We start from the raw sequence: 6,383 nt of genomic DNA on the forward strand, positions 1-6,383 counted from the left end.
CAAACCCTGCAGGGGTGCCCCAACTTAGCCCATCACAAGATCTCACGGTCAAAGTAGGATATTCCTTCTCCCAAGAAGACCCGATCAGTCTCGGAATCCCGGTTACAAGACATTTTGACAATGCTAAAAGAAGACTAGCAAAGCCGCCCGATGTGCTGACAATCCCGATAGGAGCTGCACATATCTCGTTCTCAAGGCAACACCGTATGAGACATCCTACGAGTAAAACCAAACCTCAAGTTTCCCCGAGGTGGCCGCGCAGTATACTCGGTTCGGACCAACACTTAGAGAAGCACTGGCCCGGGGGGGTTAAAATAAAGATGACCCTTGGGTTGGCCGACCCAAGGGAAGGGTAATAGGTTGTTAGGCAAAAGTAAAACCAAGGTTGGGCCTTGCTGGAGGAGTTTTATTCAAAGCAAACTGTCAAGGGGTTCCCATAACACCCAACCGCGTAAGGAATGCAAAATCAAGGAACATAACACCGGTATGACGGAAACTAGGGCGGAAAGAGTGGAGCAAAACACCAGGCATAAGGCCGAGCCTTCCACCCCTTACCAAGTATATAGATGCATTAAAGTAAATAAGATATAATAATGATATCCCAGCATATCCATGTTCCAACATGGAACAAACTTCATCTTCACCTACAACTAGCAATGCTATAAGAAGGGCTGAGCAAAGTGGTAACATAGCCAAACAACGGTTTGTTAGGAAAGGTCGGTTAGAGGCTGACATGGCAAAATGGGAGGCATGATATAGCAAGTGGTAGGTATCATGGCATAGCAATAGGGCGAGCAACTAGCAAGAAAAGATAGAAGTGATTTCGAGGGTATGGTCATCTTGCCTGAGATCCCACAAGGAAGAAGAACGAGTCCATGAAGAATACAAATAGACGGAGTCGAACGAATCCTCACAACTCCGGATCGAAACCGAAGCTAACGAGAGAAGCAACCCAGAAACAAGCAAGCAACATAGTAAACAACCACCACATAAACATGGCATGATGCACAACCAAGTATGATGCATGTCCGGTTTAATGACGCATGGCATCACAAAATGCACAACCAAGTATGATGCATGTCCGGTTTAATGACGTATGGCATCGCAAAATCACAACCAATCCTACAAATTAAGTGGAGCTCAATATGCATGTATAACCAGTGTATGGCTAACGTTTGACCACGGTTTGACTTGCATCTAGCTAGCTTGTATGGATGATATATGGAGTGGCAAATGCGCTTTTCGGCCGGAGCAAGGCACAACGCACAGAGGAGCAGACGCGAGCGATGCGGCACGACGCGTGCACGGATGCGGCTGACCGAAGCGAGGCACAGACAGCCGGCGTTGCGGTGGTGATGATGAAGAGGCCAGCGGCGAGGACGTGCCGCCCCTCGCGGCCGCTCCGAGGGCGCATCGATGTCGGGCCCCCGAGCGCTACCAGAGAGACGACGGCGATGCCGCAGTGATGACGAAGACGGTCCTGCCCGGACTGTGAAACCAGTAGCAGCGCGGTAGCATAGTACGGCCCCACAGTGGGCACCAAATGTTGTGGTATTCTCACGGGGGGGTGCAAGACGACATATGCCACAAGGTGGCTTCGTGTGATGGCAAGACTGCTGCCAGAATATCCAGGGACGGGTATGCGAGTATCACGCACTAGTTTACCCAGGTTCGGGGCTCTCCGGAGAGATAACACCCATACTCCTGTATGTTTGAGTATATGTGGTATATCTGGTACAGAGTGCTCATGGAGCTGTATCTGAGGTCACTGCCATAGGCATCTGGCCTCGTATATGCATGTGGCATGGTGGTCGTTGCTCTTGGCCGAATGGGTGTGCTTGGGCATGCTTGCCCGTAGGAGTGGATGGATGGATTGTTAGCTAGCTCTCTTGCTAGCTAGCTAGCTTGTGTGTGTGCGTGAGTGTGTGAGTCCATCCTCTGATGGATGGATGGAGCTAGCTATATATAGTGTGTACTGGGCATGGGACATGGCGTTGGTTGTAAGCTACCTTGGGTAGCTTACAAGCCAAGCCATGCATGGGGCATGGTGCATGTCAAGCTTGTCCCCTAGGCACTTTATAGAATAGTGCCAAGGGGACAGGTACACTATAGATGATGGCGTCGCGGTACAACTGTCTCGTCCGCGGTATGGCCGTCCTGTTGGGGTCGCATCAGGCTGCAGTCGACAGCCGGTTAGTTGGCGCAGTCGGCAGCCGGCAGCCGGCCGGGCAGAGCAGTCGGACGGGGAGCCGGCAGGAGCGGCCGGGCAGTCGGACTGAGGGGCTTTGCTAGCCCCGATGTCTTCATTTATTGTCTCACCATCATCCGGGTATCCGTGTCCAATTACTCCGACACCCCGCGGCACCGAAACCGGTGGAGGTGTCTTCTGACGAGCCCTGCGGGGAGGGGGAGAGGAGGACGACCCGGAGAAGACTCTAGAAGAGGTGGGGGAGACATCCCCTCTGAGTAAGGCCAAGATCCTCCACGCCATTCCTGACGATGCCGAGGCCGACTCCCGCCAAATGGAGAGGGAGCAGCCCCCCATCCCGACGAGGGGTAGGTCGTCATTGGTGCCTTGTGATGCCGCCTCCGTCCCAATGCTATCATGCTTCAGGATTCCTAAGAGGAAGTATGTCGCGGTGGATGAGTAAGTGTCTCAAGCTTCGCCTTGTCCCTGTTTGTACTCGTCATTTCCTGATGCTGGCCCTTGGTTGATCAGGCTGACATCTTCTACGAAGAAAAGGAAGGAGGATGCGGTGTCCGTGCCTCCTTCCTCAGAGAAAGGGGGTAGCAGCGCCCGCATCTCCCCAGCCCAGTCATCCTCGCGGGGCCAAGAGGAGCATTGCCACGTGGAACTAGCCCCCATGGCCCTGCTAGCTCCGGAAGTGCCGGCACCTGGCGCAACCGATGAGGTTCCAGCTTCTTCGAAAGTCGCGGTTTCCCAGGCCCTAGTGACGATGTCGCCTCCTCCCACTGCTGCACCTCCACTCCTAGGTTCTTCTGCTCCTGCTGCTACTCTGGAACATGCTCTCTCGGAGATGACCTGGCTGCAAGTGAATCTCCTGGGCGCAGACCCACGCCTTGTGGCCGGGCGCCTGGAGCTGGCCTCAGGCTGGCTCCATTCCGACTTGGCGGTTCACGCGGCGCTGGGCCAGGCCGTTGTGGCTTATAAGAAGGGGAAGCAGAGTACCGCCAATGCCGCAGCCGATCGTGAGATGGCGTTGAAAGACGCCAAGGCCGCTCGTGACCGCTGCCAGGTGCTGGAGGACGAGCTGCAGGGCCTGCGCGCCAAGCACGCCGAAGAAGCACGCTGCCACCCAGCGAAGGAGGAGGAAATGAAGGCCCGGGAGGATGCCATCAAGAACCGTGATGCTGAGCTGGCGGGGTTGGGGTGGACGCAGGCCGCCGAGCGCAACCGGTTGGAAGAGCTAGAGTAGAAGGCGAAGGCGAGGGAGGCCGATCTTGACGCCAAGGCATGAGTCCTGACCGAAGACCGTGTAGCCTTTGACGATCTCGAGAAGAGGTCCCGCAAAGCACTGAAGACGCTCTACGAGCACGGCCTAGAGAAGTCGCTGGCCGCCGATGAGGATGGCCCCACCCGGCTGCTTCCTCTCTTGGTGTAGGCGCTCGAGGAAGTCGTTGATGGCGTTGGTCCTATGGCGGAGGCGGAAGCTCGCGTCCTGTCTTCAGCTGCATTGAATTCCGTCTTCAGCCACCTGCACCTTCGCGACCCCAACGCTTGCCTTGACAAGCTGCTGGAGCCTGTGGTTGAAGACCAGTATGAGGCTGCCGCCATAGCCGTGCAAGGTCAGGTGGAGGCCTTGCTGAAAAAGTTCCGCGGCTTTGTCTCCGCTCCTCTGTCTGGTAATGTCGCCGATCCTGCAGCTGGTGGTGAAGGTGAAGACAACGTCGCACACGAGGTAGCGCCTTCCGCAGGTGATGGCGGCGTCCTGGCGTGACCTGCGGCTACCCTCCTGTTTCCTTCCTACAACATGCATTAGGCCTCGGGGAGGCGTTTAGACTTTTCATTTGATATCATGAAGACAATGTGTGAGGACAATGTGTTTGTAATATTTGCTTCGAGATTTTGCGATTTCCTTCCCATTTGCTTTGCGTTCTGCATCTGCAGAGCCCGGCCTCGCCCATACCTCAACCGCCATTGGGCCGACCGGAGACCAGGGCGGACCAAGGAGTGAGGGGCTACGTGACCATTTAGGCTCCTAAGTCGCAATGCTCAGGAGTCCTCCTTGACGGGAAAATAGCTTATAGGGAGAGTTCGCGAGGATAGACTGATGTTCTACATCGACAGGGCCCGGCCCCGCGCATACCTCAACTGCCACTGGGCCGATCGGAGACTAGGACGGACCAAGGAGTGAGGGCTACGTGACTAGTTAGACTCCTGAGTCGCGATGCTCAGGAGTCCCCCTTGGCGCGCAAACAATTTCCATACCTGCCCTTGCCGAGGCCTCGGGAGGGGCATGCGACGCCCAGGTCTGGGAGACCTAGTTGGGTGGCGTACGCTAGGGTGTGGCCCGAGCATAGCCCCTGTGCCCAGCCCCCTCGCACGGCTCTCCGGAGGGGAGGCATCACGGTGAGGCCGGACGCTAAGCTCTGGGCTCCCTGAGGTTGGAACGACCGTGGGGCCGCCCTCAGTTGTTTATCACCAGCGCGGAGCAGAGTGCTTCCACTTCTGCATGGGCATAGCCGCTCCTCGGCAGTGTCGACGGCCAGCGCGGAGCATGGTGCGTCCACTTGTGCGTGGGATGGGGGCCGCCTCCGGGATTTCCCAAGTCCAAGCGTGGCAATGATGCCATCTTCGTCGTCATCGACAAGCTTACTAAAGTGGCTCATTTTTTTCCCATCAAACAATCTATCACAGCAGCTCAGTTGGCAGAGAAATATACCTCCAGGATTGTCTCCTTGCACGCCTTTCTGCAGTTGATATCTTCAGATCGTGGAAACATCTTTACTTCTAAGTTCTGGGATTCCTTTCAGAAGGCCATGGGCACCAACGTTCGCTTCAGCACATCCTTTCATCCTCAAATTAGTGGACAAGTCGAGCGAGTAAATCAAATTCTTGAAGATATGCTTAGGGCTTGTGTCATTTCTTTCGGTATGAAGTGGGAAGATTGTCTTCCATATGCCGAGTTCTCCTACAACAACAGCTTCCAAGCGAGTTCAGGCAAGGCCCCGTACGAGATTCTCTATGGCAGAAAGTGTCGTACTCCTCTTAATTGGTCAGAGATTGGTGAACGCCAACTTCTTGGCAATGACTTGATCACAGAGGCTGGAGAAATGTGCAAAGTCATTCGTGAAAATCTCAAAGCCACGCAATAAGGCTAGAAGAGTTACTATGATAGCAAGCATCGTGACTTGGATTTCGATATCGGAGACCATGTCTACCTCCGCGTCTCTCCAATGAAAGGTACTCGTCGCTTCGGTATCAAAGGGAAGCTTGCTCCTAGATACGTGGGTCCTTTCAAGATCATTGGCAAAAGAATCGACCTCGCCTATCAACTTGAGCTTCCATCCAACTTTCCAAATGTGCACGACGTGTTTCACGTGTCACAGCTTCGCAAGTGTTTCAAGACTCCTGACCGCACCATCAACTTCGAAGAGATTGATCTCCAAGAAGACCTGTCTTATCATGAGCATCCCATTGCTATTCTTGAAGAAACTGAGCGCAAGACTCGCAACAAGTCAATCAAATTCCTAAAAGTGAAGTGGTCACACCATTCCGACCAAGAAGCCACCTAGGGACGCGAGGACCACCTCCGTTCCGAATATCCAAAGTTCTTTCAGTCCTAGATCTCGGGACGAGATCCTTTAGTAGTGGTGGAGTGTTGTAACGCCCCGGATGTAACTTACCATATTTGTACTCCAACTCTTGCCATTTTCGGCTATAAGTTATGATTTTTCCTTGTGGTTGGGTTTTGTCTTCGTGTTGCATTTTGTCCATGTCATGCATTTCATATCATGTCATCATGTGTATCTCATTTGCATACGTGTTCGTCTCTTGCATCCAAGCATTTTCCCCGTTTTCCGTTTTGTGATCCGGCACTCCTACGTCCTCCGGCGCCCCCTTTTGCCTCTTTCCGTGTGCAGGTGTTAAACTTTCTTGGAATGGACCCAGATTTGCCAAGCGGCCTTGGTACACCACCGGTAGACCGCCTGTCAAGTTTCGTGCCATTTGGAGTTCGTTTGATACTCCAACGGTTAACCGGGAACCGTAAAGGCCTCGTGTGTGTTGCAGCCCAACACCCCTCCGAAGTGGCCCAAAACCCATCCAACCCCCCCCCCATCCTCTCGGCCGTTCGATCAAGATCGTGTGGCCGAAAACCGCACCTCATTTGGACTCTCCTAGCTCCCTCTATCTATAAATA

This window comes from Triticum aestivum, chromosome 2A, assembly GCF_018294505.1.
Source record: "Triticum aestivum cultivar Chinese Spring chromosome 2A, IWGSC CS RefSeq v2.1, whole genome shotgun sequence".
NCBI lineage: Eukaryota > Viridiplantae > Streptophyta > Magnoliopsida > Poales > Poaceae > Triticum > Triticum aestivum.